The following is a 20,195-nucleotide window of genomic DNA, read 5'->3' as shown; positions in this document are numbered from 1 at the left end:
CATTTTTTAATGTTTTATTAATGAATTCTGCAATTTTATAGTCAAATATTGAAAAGTTATGTCATTTCTTCTACCTTCAGTTTAAGTTTGTTGGTTTAGCTGGTTTTTATTTAAGAGTGTTAGCCCAAGAATGATTTCCTGGTAGAGGTATATTAGACAAATTATTTTACTTTGGTTTAATATTCTTCTCTATTGTAGATTCTTCATGTGCATTGTGGCTCATAGAGGTAAAGTAGCAGTCAAAATCCCCTGCAGTTTAAATTTCTCCTAAAAATATAGAATATAGATTGGTATCAATACCATTATATTGTTATGAAAAACAAGTATTCAAAATGGGATATATATATATTATAATATTAACTAATTATAGTAGGAGTAATTTTATTAACTACATTGTGTCACCTCAAAATTCATATATCAATTCCCTAACCCCCAATGTGATGGTATCTCTCTCTTTCTCTCTCCCTTCCCCCAGAGGGCCCTAATCGAAGCCAACCATTCTGGCACCCTGATCCCAAACTTCCAGATTCAAGACTGTAACAAAATAAATTTACAATGTCTATGTACTAGTCTATGATATTTTGCTATGCCCACCCACATAGACTATGAGGAAAAATAAATATATATATAGTGTGTGCATATGTGATTTGCAAACTCCTTGCCATTAACATAATAGACATTTGATGAATGTTTCTTATTTTTATTCTGTATAATATAGTTAAATGTGAAAATATCATAGACATTAAACATCACAAATTCAAGACAAAATTCTGTAATTTTTACAGCCATATATGGAAAAGTTGTGCCATTTTTTTGTCTCATTGTCTTCAAGAATAAAGGAAAGATAGAGATTGACAAAAGCTTGTGACACGGTTCCTCATAGAAACCCATTAGAACTGGATTGAAGGATTGAAGAGGAATCTAGTGGCTAATGAAAGAATGAATTTTTATTGAAGATCATTAAGAGAGTACTATCTGTTTTCTCTCTTACCTGTGCAGAAGCATCCAAAGTCAAATGAGAAAGTATTGATTAAACTGCTTTTAGGGAAATAAAACTTTCAAAACATGAAACTAGTTATCATGATTGGGGCTAGGTGATAGGCACAAATCCCGTGGGCTGGCCCCTTATTGCTACAGAGCCAAGTCTGAGAAGCAGCTCCTCAGAGAATTTGCACTATTACAGGTTAGTCATAATTCAAAATCCCTCTCCCGCTCAGGCATCATAGCTCACAGTAACCTCAAACTCTTGGGCTCAAGCAATCCTCATGCCTCAGCTTCCCACGTAGCTGGGACTTCAGGTACCTGCCACAGAGTCTGGCTAATTTTCCTATTTTAGTAGAGATGGGGTCTCTCTATTGCTCAGGCTGGTCTTGAACTCATGAGCTCTGGTGATCCTCCAATCTCAGCCTCCCAAAGTACTAGGATTTCAGGCGAGAGACACTGTGCCCAGCCAATCTATGTATATATATAATTTTTTTTTTATATAGGGTGTTGTGTTATCACCTGGACTATGCATATCACACTGCAACATTAAACTCATGGGCTAGAGTGAGCCTCCTGTCTCTGCCTTCCAGATAACTGGGACTATAGGCATGTTGCTTTAATTGCTATGTGCTACCACACCTGGCTAATTTTTCTATTTTTTGTAGAAATGGGATCTTGCTCTTTCTCAACATCATTTCAAATTCCTGGCGTCAAGCTATCCTATCGCCTCGGCATCCCAAACTGGTAAGATCACAGACCTGAGCCCACATGTCCAGACTCTCCTTGGGACTTTTATTTCCTCCTTTTTACCTTTTCATGTGTCAGTTTGGATATTTTATTCAGTGTTTCAAGCCCATTAATTGTTTTTTTCTACGCTTGATCTAACTTTGTTTTTTAAATGATTTTTCATTTAAATATATTCAGTTATATTCAGTTATTATAATTTGTTGTGGTATTATTATTTTTTGTGGTTTTCTTTTTTATAGTAAGATTCTCCATAGTACTCTATAATTTCTTGAAGCATTAGTCACACCACACGTCTCTGTTCCTCTCGTAGATCCATTTCTATTACTTCTATTATTTGTTCTGACACTTGTTTTTTTTCTTCTCATTGTTTCATGTTTTAGTTCCTACAGTTTATATAAAAACTTGATAATTTTAAGGCCTGGATTTGTTATCTTTCTGTAGAAAAGATTGACTTTTGCTGTGTTTGAAAGGTGTTGTGTAGTTAGTTCTGTTTTTTTCCTTCTCCCAGAATACAGCACATCAGCCTTTATATATGAAATCTTGGTTATTTACTAGCATTCCACCTCCATACAGGGCCATAAACGTCAAAGTCTTTATTATTGATCTAAGCCATTAGGTGTGTCAGAGCATCTGCTCTAATTGGATCCCTGAGCAGCCACTTTCTGCTTGGCTTTTGAGCCTTTCAACTGCATGTTAGTAAATTCCAAGGAGAAGTGTGACTCAATATGTTGGCTCATCTTTTTTCCCTTTCCTTCTGTCTTATACAGTGGACCTTCAAGTTCACCCGCATTTTAGCTCTCCTATTTTTTATGTCTGACTTTTGCTGATTTATTTGAATCTGACATTTTTTATTGAAGGGAAATGTTAGTCTAGAGCTAACTAGTCTTCCTTTGCTAGAAGTAGAATTACTATTTCTCTTCTGTGGTATTCAATTCACAATAAACTATTCAAATTCATATTAAACAATTTTAATTATGTGTTTATGAAGTATTCTCATTAGCCAAAATGATTATTTTCATTAGTCATCTTGTGATTATACATTGAATTATCATTGACTCTTTGGTGAATGAATTCTGGAATCAGGAAAAATAAAAGCTAGCTTAGATAATATAAAAATTAAAAGTACAATCTTTCCATTTTATTCACTTAATAGATATAATTTTAGTACATTCTGTGCCACTCAATATGTGATATTTTGCAAATTACTTTACCTCTTCAAACTCAGTTTCTCAGATAAAAGAAATGAGTTCAATCAGATGATCTTTAAAAGTCCTTCTATACCTAAAATTCTGTGATTTAATAAGAATAAATTAAACTTGAATCTTTGATGATTAAAGTTTAATTTGAATCTTGAAATCCATGAGATTTTTATAGTTTCTAAATTTAGAATAAAATAATATTCTTCCCTATCTCCAGCACTAGAAGATGTCCCATATGACCTGAACAAGTTTCAGTGCAATAATCACTTTTGAATATATAATTGGAAAGAAATTTTGAAGGGGAAAACTACTGTATTATGTATCAGTAAATATTATAAAACTCTAATAATTACAATAATAGGCTATTGATATAAGATTATATAAATTAATAAACAGAATAGAAAGGAGAACTTTCAAGTGCATATGTGTAAGAAAAAAGTTAAGACAATTAAATTTATCTTTGTATGTCAACAAGGAATCAAAGGTTAGTCAAAAACTGGTACTAAGCACTTGATTCTTAATATAGAAAGAAAAAAGAAAATCCCAGGTTCACAATATATATAACTAAAATTGAGTAAAAACCCACACATAAAAAATTATGTTTTAATACCAATAGAGTTGCAAAACAAATCTCAAAATTGAAAATTTCAAGGCTTAAAAAAAATTGTTGCATACTAGTGCAGGAAGAGATAGATAAATTTTAGTGATTCAAAATCAGGTCATCAGACTTGTATAGACCTTCATACCCATTCTTTTTTTTTTTTTTTTTTTTTTTGAGACAGAGTTTCACTTTGATGCCCTTGGTAGAGTGCCATGGAATTACAGCTCACAGCAACCTCTTGGGCTTCAGCGATTCTCTTACCTCAGCCTCTGAAGTAGATGGGATTATAGGTCCTGCTACAATGTGGGGCTAGTTTTTAGAGACAGGTCTCACTCTGGCTTAGGCTGGTCTCAAACACGTTAGGTCAGGCAATCCACCCATCTAGGCTTCCCAGAGTGCTAGGATTACAGGTGTGAGCCTCCACGCCTGTCTTTCATCATGCCCAGTCTATCTGTACCAATTTAGAATGAGAATGAGTGCAGTTAAATCAGTCTCTTCCTCAAATGTTAAATATGAGTATATCAAAATACTTAATGCATAGAAAGAACAAAAGATAGTGTTCAATTATTATAGAAATTATGTTTGAAAAGTATCTCTTTTTTTCCTGCTGAGATTGATAATGTCTGGAGAAGAGGTGAAGACTGAAAGAGACTCATTAATTTTGAAAAACTTGTGGTTTCATCTATCTTAGGGTAAATACTCCTATATCTTAGAGTTACAGAAGACACAGGCATGGCCATCCTCCCACTGTTACTCCAATCCAGTTGCATTTTGAAGGAGTAGGGCAGAAGGCACGCTTGAGTCAGGTTGGAGACAGTAAAATGTAGTGGTAACAATCTTCATATTGGGTGACTCATCACAGCTTAGCTGCTGAAATGTAGGAAGAGAAAAAGTGAAGTTTTAAATGTAAAGTCTATGGGGTTGATCTAATAAGAGGAGCACATTTTATCATTCTTATTAGGTTATCTAAGAGATTTTGAACTCTGAAAGTTATATAGAGAGAACTGAAGCTATTTAAGGACAATACATTGGTCACTACGAAAGTTTTGAGACTGTGCTCTGGTCCATTATTATTTTTAAGTAACATAGTGGGCTGCATCATTTCTGATTCACCCTTTCACCCATGCAACTTGTTTGGATGGTCAGTGTTGCTGGGACATCTTCATTTGTTTTGGTATGCATGGATTTTACATTTCTTAATTTTTGTGTATCTCAAGCCCACATATAATAATAGACAGAGTTTGAAGGAAGATATTCAATGATTTCCAATAACTTGCAATAAAGAAGTAACTGAGTATAGAAAATATGCAGTTGAGGCAAAGAATGGTGTACTGGGAGTAAGTCTGCAGAATTAAGATATCTATATATAAAGGCAAATCTAAGGAGTAACCACAGGAATGATTCACTGAAGTAGACTGGACGTGACCATTTAAATTAAAGTTCCCAAAACTCTTGCAAGCCTCACTGGCGAAAGAAGTGCATTTGTTAAATGTGTTACATGGGGGTATGTGGGAATTGCTGATGATGACTAAAATTTCATCTCTTTTTTTATTGCCAATATTCTAGAAATGTCTGACCTGTGATTCAGACTTTAAATATATCAAGTATACCCACATGAACTCCCTGTACAACCTCGCTTGTTGATCCTAAAAAGATTCTAAAACTGTCAAGCTAATGGCATAGATAAGTTAAGGAAAACAGAAATAACTCTGTGAGTTTCACTGAACAAGTTTCCTTTTGGCAATGAAAGTTTCCATTGCCAAGGCAAAGGTGTCACACAGCATCTAACTTCTTTTATTCCAACTCAGAGGCAAAGCCTCATTTCACCTTTTCCTCTAAGAAGCTGAAAAGGTCAAATGGTGTCAGTTTTTGTCGGAAAAGGATTTAAAGTGACTAAAACGTTGGTTAACTGTGAAAAGTGCTTTCACTTTTGTAAATTTTATAAAAATGAGCCCTAGTTTAGCCCCCAAAGTGACACGTTTAACTACATTTTTATTCACTTTTCAGTTAAAATTAAAATATGAAAAAGATAATTTGTTTTTGAACTTAGCCTTTCTGATGAAGGAAGCTTTACATGGAAGAATTATTCATGTTTCTTTTATGTTTTCTTGTGTCTCTCTAAGATGATTCCTAATGAATTGCCAAATGTAGGTTTGAGACTAGAATTTATGGACCACATTTATTCATTCCAGTCAAATGCCACAGAAAAGAACAGCAACAAATCAAAGTTAATTTGTAATTGAAACCAACTATTACTAAAAGCAATTTAGCTTTAAAGAACCTTGACATGCTCAAAAGATGAATTGCTTGATTCAGCTTTGTTATTTAAAATTATTTTTAATCACTTAGTAGAAGAGAAGGTTAAACTTAGGAAGGCCAGACAGGAATGGACTCTATTTCATGTTCTTTTTAATACTCAAAGAATAAAATACCTTTTGAAGATGAATTAAAGTTTATTTCATGGAATCATGAGAGCATTGAGTGAAGTTTTAAAGCAATCGCTATTTTGTAAGTGTGAATGTAACATAAAACTTTGTAAATGGAAAAAAGTAAATTTACATGGTCGCCTTGCACTTTAATTTTCTCCCTCTAAATACCTACCAAATTATCCCTTGCTTTCCTCATGCATTAGGTCTATGACATATATGAAGGAGAAAGAGAGTAAATTATAAACTCATAATTTTGCTGGTAACTTAATATTTTACAAATGCTCATAACTTCATTCACACTCTTTACTATTCAAGAGCTGTACTTAATTCAGCTTAATTTAAGCATTAGGGGACAAATGTTCTAGTGTCAGTCTCAGCAACAGGTAATTTCTGTTCTTTTGTTCTCAGTATTTTATTATACAAAATTTCAAACACATTTTAATGTCAGAAGAATTACATAGTAAATACCCATATACCCAACACTGGATTCTACCATTTTATTTTATTATTGATAAAGCAATATGTTTCTTTATCAAATGTGTGTCCCCTTTTTCATCCTTGTATTCATCTTTCATCCAGTTATGTTATTTTTCTGATGCTGTTCAAATGAATACCTGATATCAGTAATTATCCACTTAAATATTTTATCATTCTTTTTTGAAAAAACTTCCATGCAAAACATACACAAATATTAACTATATACATTTTTTATTTTATTTCAGAATATTACAGCTGTACAAATGTTTGGTTACATGGATTTCTTCTGTACTGCTTGAACCAAAGTTACAGTGTCCATCACCCAGACAATGTGCCTCGTACCCTTTGGGTGTGATTTCACCCATCCCCTTCTCCTCCCTCCCACTTCCTTGATTTCCATTGAGTTTTACTTCTGTCTGTTTTATTAAAATGTGTGTTAATACAGCAACCTAGGTGAATATATAAACTCAAGGTTTGCTCAATTAGAAATAATAAACTTTCTTGACGCATCTGTTGATATGCACCTTGTGTACATCACGTTTCTCCAGCCAGAGAATTCGAGTGAGACAGGACCACTAAGCCTGCCCCTTCAGTACTGGCTGTCCCTGCTTTTTGTGAATTTGGTTCCCTCTATACTGGTCCAGGAAGATAGGGTAGCTTTAGTAGCAAATACAGTATAAAAGCTCCAAGTTAATAGTTGACTTTGGCAAGAGATTTTCAAAACCAAGAATTCAGTGAAAAGAAGAAAAACATCTTGATTTTTGGAACATTTGATGATCATTTTGATTAATATTCTCTGTATGAGTAATTAGGATGCTCTCATGAAATTTAGCAATAGAAATACTTACCTAATGTACATGAAAGTGTTTCTGTATTTTCATATGGAATAATTAAGTTTGGGAGTAATGAAAGAAATTAAGCTGCTAAAACATTATAGAAAGTAGTACGTGTTTCTTGTACAAGTCCTGAGACAGATTAAAGGACAATATTTCAATGGGAATTTCATTGAAGTATAGAGGACAAGGAGTTAAGAACTTGCCACTACCTCCTTCATTCATGATACTTTTCTTCTATCTTGTATGAAAACTTATTTTTTTAAGAAATAGTAGAGGAAGAAAGGAGGGAAGAAAGAAAAGAGACTGACATGACCATAGAAAATATTAATCTAGACGGAAGGAGGGTAAAAGGCGGAGCACACCTATGGAGCATGTGGCAAGGCTACAAGTCGAATCTGTCAAGTGTAGAATGTAAATGTCTTAACACAATAACCAAGTAAATGAGGTGAAAGCTATGTTGGTTGGTTTGATGTAACGTCAGATTGTATTAAAAAAATCAACACGTTGTACCCCACATATGCATGAATGTATTCATGATCTATGTGTATTTGACTTAATAAAAAAATAAAAATAAAAAAAATTTAAAAAAGAAAATATTAATATGGGAGTATCACAGTAAATGCATGTGAACATGTAGGTTAGGACCAGTTTCCAGAACGCACTGGAATATGGCCTGAGGATTAGTATCAAGTGTGGCTTTAGCAGTAATAACCGGGATCGTCCTGTAGGATTCCACCTTTATATCTGTGCAAATTTAAGAAGTGTGCGTTCAGTTTTGTTCCAGAGACCTATGGTGTATGGTGAAGTCTGGGCTTGTAGTGTATTCACCACCTGAGTAATGTGCATTATACCCCGTAAGTAATTCCTTGTCACTCACCCTCTCCCACCCTCCCACTGCTCTTCAGAGTCTCCAGTAACTATTATTCCACGTAACCCTCTCTGTCTGTGTAAACACCATTCAGTTCACACTTACAAACAAGGAACTGCAGCATTTCATTTTCCTTTTTCTCCCTTGTTTCACTTAACGCCCTCCAGTTCTGTCCATATTGCTGCCAAAGGCCCCCTTCATTTTGCTCTATGGATGAATATATTCCACTGTGTGTTCGTGTGTATAGGGGGGCATTTCTCATCCGTCATCTGTTGATGGACATCATGTTGACTCCTTATCATTGCTGTTGTGAATAGTGGTGTGAGGAACGTAAAGTGCACATCACTTTTTGGTAGAATGATTTAGTTTCCTTTGATTAGGCATCCAGTAGTAGAATTGCTAGATAGAACGGTAGCAATTCTATCCTTATTCTTACTTTTATTCTTTGAAAAAGCTTCATATGATTCTCTACAGAGACTGTGGTCATGTATAAGTGTTCCATTTTCTCTGTATCCTCACTAACATTTATTATTTTTGGCTTTTTTAAATGATAGCTATTCTAAATGATTATTATAGATTTCATTTTGGTCTTAATTTGCATTTATCTGATAATTATTCTAAGCATTTCTTCATATGCATGTTCACCAGTTGTGTGATTTCTTATGAAAAATATCTATTCATGTCATTTGTTCGCTTTTTAAAAGTGTTATTTTAGAGCTATCTGGGTTTTTTTTCGTTTTGTTTTTAAGTAGAGTTTCATGTAAATCTGGATATTAATCCCCTGTTGGTTGCATAATTTGCAAATATTTTCTGCCATTTTTCAGGTTTTCTCTCCCCTGTTGATTATTTCTTTTACTATGCAGAATCTTTTTAGTTTAATTAAATCCCTTGTCTGGATTTGGTTTTGTTTTTTAGGTTTTTGAAGTCTTAGTCATGAATTCTTTGTCTAGACCAGTGGCATCTTCCTAATGCCTCCAAATGTCACAACCCATTAATACAAGTTCCTCATGTTGTGGTGACCCTCAACCATAAAATTATTTTTGTTGCCACTTCATAACTGTAATTTTGCTGCTGTTATGAATCATAATGAAAATATCTGGTATGCTGGATGTATTTTCATTGTTACAAAGGGGTCATGCCCCACAGGTTGAGAACTGCTGGTCTAGACCAATATTCAGAAGAGTTTTCTCTAAGTATTTTACTAGTACTTTGATAGTTTCAGGTCTTAGATTTAAATGTTTACTTTGTCTTGCATTGATTTTTGTATATAGCCAGATGTGAGAGTCTGGTTTCATTCTTCTGCATATGATAATTCCAATTCCTTTTTCCTAGTACCATTTATTGAAAAGGGCACCTTTTCCCTCAAGGTCTATTTGGTAATTCCTCCCATGCAGCTTTTGCTTCTAGAAGTCCTGTTTTTCTGTTGTTGTTGTTTTATTTTTGTATTTTTTAGAAAGATACCTGTTTCCTTGGTATATTATTCAGTCATATCCTGAATTGATTTTCTACTTTCTTTGTATCAGTTTTCAGATTTCTTCTGCATCTCAGTGAGCTTTTTAAAAATCGCCATTCTTCATCTGGCATTTCTCAAATGTTTCCTTTTGGTTGGATCTATTGCTAGAGAATTACTCTGTTCTTTGTGAGATGATTTTTCACATTTACAATATTATTATACTATTTTCTGCACATCTGGAGAAATTGTCACTTCTCATTTTAAATTCGCTATTGTTTCAGAAGCACCTTTGCACCTGAGGATGTGACTATGATTTATGTTGAATAAGGCTGTTTGGCTTTGTCTCTGAACACAATTTGTGTTGAAAACACCGTGTGATTCCCTTGGTTATAAATAGCCTTGGTACGGTGGCTTTCTCAGGTGACCATTGTGATAGCTACATGCCAGGTGGGTGAGCAGGGACATGACCTCCCAAGTAGGTGGCATCTTGGTGGCACCAGGTGACGGTGGCAGCAGATGTCACGAGAGCACTGTCTCCTTCCCAAATTGCTATCCCTCTGTGTTAGCAGAGACTGTAATGGGCACATCAGATTGAGCTTGCAAGCAAGAGCAAGCCGTGGTGACAGCAGTAGCCTTCAGGCTTGACCTTTCCTGAGGAGGAGAAGTGCTCGTTTGTCCAGCCAATGCCTTAGCGCACGGAAGGTGTCCTAGTGTGGGCACCGCAAGTCTCCGAGGTGGAAGGTAAAGGTGAGCCCAGGTAGGACTGCAAACACGGCCCTGATGGAGGGCCAGGTGCAGTTCTCAGGCCCCTGGGAGATGCCAGGTGAGAAGTGGAGCAGCTGCCACCATGCCAGCTTCAGCTGAAGCCAGAGGGCAGTCCTGGTGCCACAGCCCAGCAAGCCAGGACCTGCTTCTCTCTCAGGCGCCGAGCCTGGTGCGGCTCCTTCTCCCAGCTCAGGCAGCCCATTGGGGCAGTTAGTTACATCATACCCAGTTTGCTTTTAGTTTGCAAAATGAGATTATAAAACTAACCCTAACCACTTAGATTGAAACCATACTTCTCAGGCAAATCTCCTGCTCTGGTCCCAAGAAGGGAGGGAAGCCAGTCCTTACTCCAGAGGGTAGAGCCGCCGCCACACTCATTCCTCATTTCAGGCTGTGAGGGCCCTTCCTTGACTGAGACCCAGATCATAATCCCTGTCCCGAAACCCAGATCACAATCCCAGTCCTGAGGCCCAGATCACAATCCCAGACCAAGACACAGATCACAATCCCAGGCCCAAGGCCCAGATCACAATCCCAAACCCAAGGCACAGATCACAATTCCTGTCCAGAGACACAGATCGCAATCCCAGGCCCCAGGCCCAAATCACAATCCCAGACCAAGACACAGATCACAACCCCAGGCCCAAGACCCAGATCACAATCTCAGACCTGAGGCCCAGATCACAATCCCAGACTGAGACTCAGATCACAATCCCAAGCCCAAGGCCCAGATCACAATCCCAAACCCAAGGCACAGATCACAATCTCAGGCCTGAGGCCCAGATCACAATCCCAGACCAAGACACAGATCACTACCCCAGGTCTGAGGCCCACATCACAATCCCAGGCCCACGATCCAGATCACAATCCCAGGCAGGCCCCAGGCCCAGATCACAATCCCAGGTCTGAGGCCCAGATCACAATCCCAGGCCCGAGACCCAGACAGATCACAATCCCAGGTCCGAGGCCCAGATCACAATCCCAGGCAGGCCCCAGGCCCAGATCACAATCCCAGGCCCCAGGCCCAGAGCACAATCCCAGGCAGGCCCCAGGCCCAGATCACAATCCCTGGCCTGAGACTCTCATGGCAGCAACTGCTGCTCCCCCAGCTGGCAGCAACCCCCACAGGGTGCTATGGGCTTAGATGAAAGACTATTTCCTCCTATCTTTCCCCGGGTCTTGGTCTGGGGGCATGCGTGGGACACTTCCCAGTTCTGATCTTACCTGTGGTCTGCCAGCTGCTCTCCAGGTTAGATTCGGGGGTTGATGTCCAAGGTGCGCCCCTCTAGCCTGGACAGCACAGCTCCGCAGGGGGCAGGCGCATGGGAGTTGCTCACCGCTCCCCTCCTGCACCGTGGATTTGCTCGTTGATTTGTGCCAGGCCCCCACTCAGGTTACCTGCTTGCCTTCTTGTTCTCATTATCTAAAGTTTCGGTTTTTTCTATTTCTTTTTTTTCACTTTTCTGATGAACTTCCCTAGTCCTTTTGTATTAAAGTCACATTGTGAATCTCTACACACTGTTTTTGCTCCTTGGCGGTGGGGAAGGCCTGATGAAGAAGCCTGCAGCTCTTGTCTTCTGATCTGCTTATTTTTAGGTTCTAGTCATGTTGGAGCCTCAAGGGCCAACCTAGTTAACAATGAGTCAGACAACAATGTATATTCTTTGTGTGTGCTCTAACCTGGACACTGCCTAGTAGAGGCTAGAAGGAATTACATACTATCATTTTCTGAATCACGAAAATCATTATTTACTAGAAAGACTACGAATTGGTGCCATAGGAGAAAACAGACTATATGTCTTAACAGTCCATCTCAAATTCAGTTGGCTAGTCAAATAAGTGGCTAGTAAGTGGACCACATTTAGAATATTTTCTCATTTTGGCAAATGGTCATAGTATACCATTGAAAGCTTCTCAGCAAATGAACTCCGAGACAAGTCAAAAGATGCTGAATTCGTTAATAAATGTAAGAAATAGTTTTTGCTTATGGCACTTACTCTTCTGCTCTGGAGTATGTCCTGTTAGCGAGACTTTTTTCTTCACAATACTCCTGTGAGGTAAGAAAGTCTTGCTGGTAGCCAGCTCTCCTTTATGTATCTAATACCAGCCATCTGAAGGTCATTTGAGCCCACTTTGTGACAAAGGTCTAATTTCCTCCTGCTTCAGGGTAGAGCTTTTCTGGACTGAGCACTACTTAGCATGCTCTAAACATCAGAATATTTATTTTTGGTCTGTACACAGAACAAGATAGTCTTTAAAGGGTATTTCTATGTATTTGCATAAAGTTTTATGGCCTCACAGTCTTTGCAGTCAATCTCACTTGTGGATTCTTTAGTCCCTCACAAATACCCTTTATAGAAAAAGACTCTGGGAAGAACTACCAGAGCTGAAAGTTAGGCTCCGTTTTCTTATTTGCATGTTAATACCTAGAATACTCTTCAAGTTTATTCAGGGTGGCGGTTTCATAGTGGAAATGCCATCTGAACTCTGAGAATAAACTAAAACGCCTTGTGTAGACCTGGGAGCTCCCTGAGTTCTTTTCTGTAAATGAAAGTGATCATAAAAAGCTCAACGTCTCTAAGGAAAAACAAAAGAACAGACTCTCTTTTTATATGCAAATACAGGAACTCAACATCAACATTGTGTTAACTCCTAATCTTTTTTTTTTGCAAATTTTTAATTTTGTGATCCCATTTCTCTGCCAAACTGCATTAGTTTCATTGTTTATAAATCAGCCCTGAATTCCCTGAGGCAGACAGGCCGGGCAGTAAGCTTACTACAGTCTTAAATTGTATTAGCCTTAAGCTTCTTTGTCAGAGAAGTCTGTAGACAGTTTCCATGGGGGAGAGAGAAGCAAAAAATTAATCATACATGGCTAATTACGTGGGAATAACACGAAATTGGGAAAATACTTGCTCTTTTATTCCTTCCTGTGTTCAGGAGCCTCTGACCTGACAGGCTGGACTGTAGGGCACAAAGGATCCATTTTGGAAACATACAGATGGAAAGTGCCTATTGCGCCTGGTAGAACATTCCCTGCTTTTAAAGTTCCAGCGCCTTCCAGTCCACCATCATGTTTTCTATCTAATAATAACTTGTTTCAAGTCGAATCACCATGGTTGACTGCACCCTATCACACCTTCGGATTAGGAAAGTGAAACTTAGAAGTAGTTGTGAAGTATTTCTTGATTATTCACAAGTTAACTCCTAATTGAAATAGGCTGAAGTAAAACACCCAGTTCATCCCAGCATACAGCTAGAGCACCCAACTATGGTTCAACAAATCGACCTTCAGAGATGATTAGGACCTTCACAGTTACTAACATCAGTGAAGCATTCTTTTCTCATCTTTTTTTTTTTTCCTCAGTGGAATTTGATGGTAAAACACTGGGGACGAGGGAACATTAAATCAAGTTCTTTGATAGTTTTCTGAACCAGATAGGAATAACAGATTAAATTATAATAAATTATAATGAAACATAATAAATTAGTTTTAGTTAATCAAAGCAAAATAGAACATTTCAGTTTTAATTTTAATTCTTGTTTATATATGGCTGCATTCTTAGAACAATAAAATTCTATTGGAACAAAGTCTACTGCTACGAATATATTAACATTTAATCTTTTTTGGTAAACATTCTATCGAATCTATATGTGTCGTGTTTTATAATTACTGAATGTTTTAATAACTTCAGATTTCTGTATTTCGTACTAAAGTTACATTGACAGTAAAAACGTTGAACTGATATACATTCCAGAGGAGGCAACAATTTATTCATTAACACTGATGCTAAAACTCACATTCCTAAATTTTAGGACTGGGAAGTGAGATTTAGCTGCAAACAATGACAGTTACAGCCATTATCTCTTGTGTAATCTGAGGAGCGGAGAAGAGGCCCTTCAGGATATTTGATAACACAGAGAACTACATTTGTAGTGTGCATGAAATTGTGTAAATAATCTACATCTGTTCTGATAAATATACTCAGATACAAATGAGTTTTGCAAAATTTTTACATCAATGTAATTTAATATTTTGGAGAAGAACCGTATGTATTCCTTTATAAATAGATACCTTTTGAACATAGAATCAATGGCTGGAAAAAGACTTTAATAGGACTTAAAGTTCACATTTCAAATAAAATATCTTCCAGGAACGTGAGTCCTGAATTTAGAATTCCCTTTGCCTTCTTCCTATCAATAGAAATTTTTCCATACCAGGCAGTTTACATTTCAGTGCTGGGGAGTTCTAGATGATGACAACTTCTTTCTAATATTGACCCCAAATTTGACCTTAATTGCTATCAATAATAAATTGGTACCAATTTAGAAAGAATATAATCAGTTTTATGTATTAAAAACTTTAAATGTTTAAAGATATTTAACATTGCTTCGACATTTTCAGTATATGATTAAAAAAAATCATAGGATCCAGAGAGTATCACAGTTTTCTCTATTCATGTATGGCCGTCTTCCTTGGCAAACTATATGTATCACTATGGAAGGCTAGCAGAGATAATTTAGCAAATATCTATCACTGATTGGATTCCAGGCTGCTATGTTTTGTTGATATGGTCTGTATCATCCTTGTCAGGTTAACTTTTGCTTCAGGCCCTTGTTTTTGCTTAAGACATCCTGTTATCTTGTAATGTTTATAATGTACTTGTGGAGGAAAACAAAGACTTTTGCATGTAACTGAAGGGAGTACTCTTGCAAAAATAACAGGAAAATTCCTAATCCTGTAATTTTCTAGGAGTAAAGATCAGTGCTATGAGTTCTTCTGATGTCAGGTACCCTGTGAGAGTTCTGTTCTGCACAACTTCTGAATAAGTGAATGGACAGGAAAGAAAAATAGATCTTTCTCTTTTAAAATTGTTTTTGAGAATCTGTTTTTCATGAGTTCACAAACAACCAGGACAGAGCTTCAGACTACAGCCATGTCTCTGGGAGACCTATCTCTCCTGTGTTAATCGGCAGTGAGAATGGGGACCCAAGACCCCAAGGGAGAGCACCCCCAGAAAAGGGGAAAAACAGACAAATACACTGAGCAAGGTGGAAAAAAAAAACAATTTAGCTAGCTCACTTTAAAAGTGACAGTTAAATTATTTGTCTGGGCAGTTTCTGCTTTTACTAAAGCTTAACCTGTGAGAGATACAGCTTGCAGACACCCCTACTGGGTCTGTAAGCACTCAGGACAATGGCGGTAACAGAAGCTGTGTGTAAGGCCTGGGAAGGACCATTAACCAGGCTGATCTCTGCCCCCTCAATAGTCAACAACCTTCCAGAAGCAAATATCCACTGTGGGGACTTGTATTACAGCCAGGGCAGAGGTCAAGGGAACAGCTTGAACCCTGAGATATGGGCAGGTGGGCTTATACCCTAACCAAGGAGGGACATGCCTCCATGTGGAGATTAGGAGAAAATTCCTCTTTTCCATGGAGTCTTCAGAGGAGACCTAGCACTACTGTGTCTGTTCCACAGAGAAACCAGAGGAATCTAACCTCCCCGGGGCAAGGGATCTGTGTGTGTGACCCCAGACAGGAGCTGTCCACACACAATGCACCAGTTCTGGATTTCTCAAGGCTGCCCCGACCCTTAGAGTTACCATTATAGATAGAATAAGAACCGACAAGCTTCCTCAGAGAAATTGCGGACGTTTGGTCCCTTCCTCAGTTTACCCCTCAGCTAAGTGAGAAAATAGCCTTCAATACAAGCTTGGTGGAACTCACGCTCAGGGCCACTCACTGAAGCCCCACAAGTTAGCAGTGGACTCCTGTGCCCGCTCTTTAAAACTTGTATTCCGTATATCCTGCCTCTTTATCTCCCACTGTTTGTACTTTCGCTTTTTCCCCAGCTGACCTCCCCCCATTTCCACAGGTCCCGCCCTGGGGGCACGACCCCAGCATTAATCCCATCTCCAAAGAAAGGCCGAGTGGCTGGCTCTTAGACTGGGACATCTGGTCCAGCCTGCTTCTGTTGTCTACTTGCTGCCCAGAAGAAAGACAGAAGCTGATGCAGCAGTTCTCAACTGTACCCACCAATTTACACCCCCCTTTGAAACCTTCCAGCCACCTGGCCTCAGCTGTTCATCCCCTCTCTTTCCTGGGGATGCCACACCAGCTGCCTCCTTGCTCTCTCTTCTCCCTCTGTTTCCCCACTCTCTTTCACTTTCTCACCTCCTCTTTCCTTCTAAGAAGATAATATAAATTTTATATCCTAATCTTTGTCTGAAGAAGCCTTTCTCAAACTCACAGGTACTAGCTCTGCACTGGATCACACCCAAACAGTAAATAACCAAAGTTCATTAAATCGACTTTAATTTTAGACTGAGCAAACTCAAAGAGCTATAGGATGAGGTTTTATTCAGTCATTCTTTACTGTATACACAAACACGATGTGAGGTATTTTCTACTAATAAATAGCTGAGGTGGTTATAGCCTACCCAGAGCGTGAATACCGTCTGTGAGGTTGCATCATAGGTGAAAGTTCTTTCTTACTTTCTGATCATATACGCGTAAATCTGTTTTACACACATACCACTCATTTATTTAATTATTTTTTGGTAATAAATCTTCAAATTATTTGAAGAAAATCAGTTATAAAAACTTTTAAGTTACCACAAAGTAATAACAGGAAAATCAGAAATAATAAAACAAAAATCAGGAGTATTGAATTTTTGTTTGTTTGTAAGTTATGGCTTTATTTAAAATACAGTTTCACATAACTGTGAATGCCAAAGTCTTTTTTTCTTTTAATGTCAAAATTTTTTGAGGAGAGAGTCTTGAGGAACTTATGTGGTATGCGTACTACCACACAAAGCACATTTAAATTGTACCAGAAATTTTTACAAAATGTAAAACCCACCTTTACTATTTGCGTGAACATACTACCAACAAAGCTAAATAAGTGTTGAAAGTTATCTGAGGGTCCTCAGTGTTATTTTGAAACCATAGAATTCTAATTCTGATTGCACAACAAGATGACTGGTAAGAAAATCAATATATAGATTGCATAGTTGCAATAAGCACTTTTAGGTGATAGAACAGGGCATTTCAGTTGTTAAAATTAGGAGAAAAATGTTAATTTTTTTTGAGATTCCAATTCCCCCCTAAACTTATTTCAAGTGTTTTATTTTAGTAAGTTGTGAAGCTGTTTTAGTTTCACCACAAATAACTTCATAATTTTCAATTTATAGTGCCAAGTCATACATTTCAAAGTAAAAAGGCAGCGGCAGCCATATACTATGCTCAGTATTTTTAATGTGTCCCAGTATGGAACCACAATTTTAGTTCATTTGCTGACATTACGTTTTTAAGAAATGTATATTTATTCAGAACAAAGGGAAAAAAGTTTAGAGAGCTAAGATTTAAAAAGCAGTTGCCTTAAACATTGAGGCTTCATGATGAAAGGGAAAATGTGATTGTCTACTCATTATATGATATTTTATTGAGCAGCCATATAAAGAAATGCATTTATACTTATTCCAAATATTTCTCCATTTTAACAGACATCATCCACTAGAAAAAGAAGTTTTAACTTTAATGTCAATTTAGTTTCAAATATTTTCTAACTTCTTTGTGCATTTCAGTTAAATTCTATATCTGGTAATCCTTTAAAACTATAGGATTAATTAAAGGTCCTAGTCAGAATATTAGAAATACTTTGGAGAGTAGTATACAAGTTATTTGAGAAGTCAACCTAAAGATTTGACCTGAATATCTCATTAACAGCAAACAACAAAACAATTATTTAGGATCATACTAAATGAAAAGTACATAAGACCTATAAAATGAAAACTACAAAACATTGCTGAGATAAATGTTTAAAATTTCAAATAAATGGAGATCAGTAATTTGAAAATTGACTTTAAAATTCAGTATGAAGAGTCATTGCTCAGGAGGCTATAGATTTAGCACAGTTCCACTGATAATGCTGAGACCCTTTTCCCCATAGAAATCACATTAATTTAAATTTATTATTATGAAATATAAAGGACCAAGAGTAGTTAAAATGATCTTGAAAAGGAACAAAGTTTGATGACTTACTTGGCTTCATTCTAAGGTTTCTTTATAGAGCAATTGATAGAGTTTAGTATCTGTGTAAGGATAAACAAATCAATTAATGTAACACAAGAGAAAGGTCAGAAACAGGCATATGGTGGGCTTTCTACAGGCATGCCAACTTTACTCACTGGAGAATAATACTCCTTTTCAAGAAATGTTGCTAAAATATTTTAAAATGTGCATGGGAAGAATAAAAAAAGATCTTCAACCACTATCACACATGAAATATAGCCTACACTCAAAAGTATGAGTTAATACATAAAGTTTCTCAGAGAATTATGTGAAACTACCTTAATGGGCTTGATATGGACAAAGATTTGTTTGGTTTTGGTGTTTTTTTTTTTCTTTCTAAGATTGAGAGTCCCAGTGTTACCTTGGGCTCTAGTGCTGTGTCCTGATCATACCTTGCTATAGTCTGGAACTCTTGGGCTCAAGAGATCATCCAGCATCCACCCCCAGAGTAGGTGGATGACACCTGCATGTCCCAAAGACTGGCTAGTTTGTTTGTTTGTTTGTTTGTTTTCCGTAGAGACAGTATCTCACTCTGTTGCCCAAGGTGGTTTTAAAACTCTTGCCTCAAGAAAGCTCTCCCTTCAGAGACCCAAAAGTGGTGAAATTACAGGTGTAAGCCACTGCATCTGGCCTTTGCAAAGTTTTCATACATAAGACACATACACAAAAATAGTACTTACACACAATAAAACATTCCCATCTAAAACAGCAGTCAAAAGTTGAATTGATTGGAGAATGTTACGAAATATGTAAACCTGAAAAATAAATAACATGTAGGATAGAAAATAAACACCCATAACAAAATAATATATACTACATACAAAAATAAAACAGTGAAATGATTAAAAAATGGACAAAAGACTTGTGCAAACATTACAAAAGGAAATACTATATTGATTGAATATCTCATGAAAAGTGTCCTTAAAGTAAATCATGGCAAAATGTATGCGCAAACCAAAATTCACATCTCACATTTCACAAAAGGGCTAACATTCTAAAACTTACAATTCCGACAATTCTAAGTTTGTGTCGGCAAAGATGTGGAGCAACTGGAAACCTAAAATTGTTTTGTGACACCATAACAATGCAAACTGACAAATTCTATTTCAGTTCCCTTAAAAAACAGTCAATGTTGACCAACTAATTTTTCTACATAAATTTCAAATTTAGGTACACAAAATACCTCCATAACTTCTTATAAAGCAACTTTTGTTCATAATAGGCATAGAACTAGAAGCAACCCAAATGTCTGTAATAGCATCAGGATAAATAAATGTAGGTATATTCTCTGACTAGAACAATTAATTGATTAATATAATTAATTACTTATGGGTAATTAATAAGTGACATTATATACTCAATGGCATGCACAAATCTCAAAATACCTTGAGTTTAAAAAGTCTCATGCTAAAAATGTATATTTAGTATAATTTAATTTTATGAAATTCAAAATCAAGCAAATATTATCATGATAGAAATCCAGAGAGTTGAATTTGGAGTTGAAGAATTGACTGGAAATATGAACAAAGAAATTTTCTGAAATGATAGAACTGTTTTATATCTTGATTATCCATTTGGATAGGCAGATATGTTCATCAAAGTCCATTAAACTGTATACTCAACTGTATTTCAAACATTTATGAACAAAATAAATATAAAAATTATGGATATTACAATTCTATATAGCATTAAAATGGAATATTAAAAGGAAAAATTTAAAATATGAAAATTGCTAAAATATTTATCTCATTTCTCCCCAAA

General features: G+C 36.7%; 1 pseudogene; it reads right to left on the bottom strand.

The window, feature by feature from the left end:
• LOC100966351 overlaps positions 1–20,195 on the bottom strand; it is a 163,080-nt pseudogene that overhangs the window by 22,107 nt on the left and 120,778 nt on the right.

Source organism: Otolemur garnettii, unplaced genomic scaffold (assembly GCF_000181295.1).
Source record: "Otolemur garnettii isolate 467f Iridium unplaced genomic scaffold, OtoGar3 scaffold00030, whole genome shotgun sequence".
NCBI classification, from domain to species: Eukaryota; Metazoa; Chordata; class Mammalia; order Primates; family Galagidae; genus Otolemur; species Otolemur garnettii.
The sequence above is the reverse complement of the archived record's forward strand: the minus strand, read 5'-3'. Positions and strand labels throughout refer to the sequence as shown.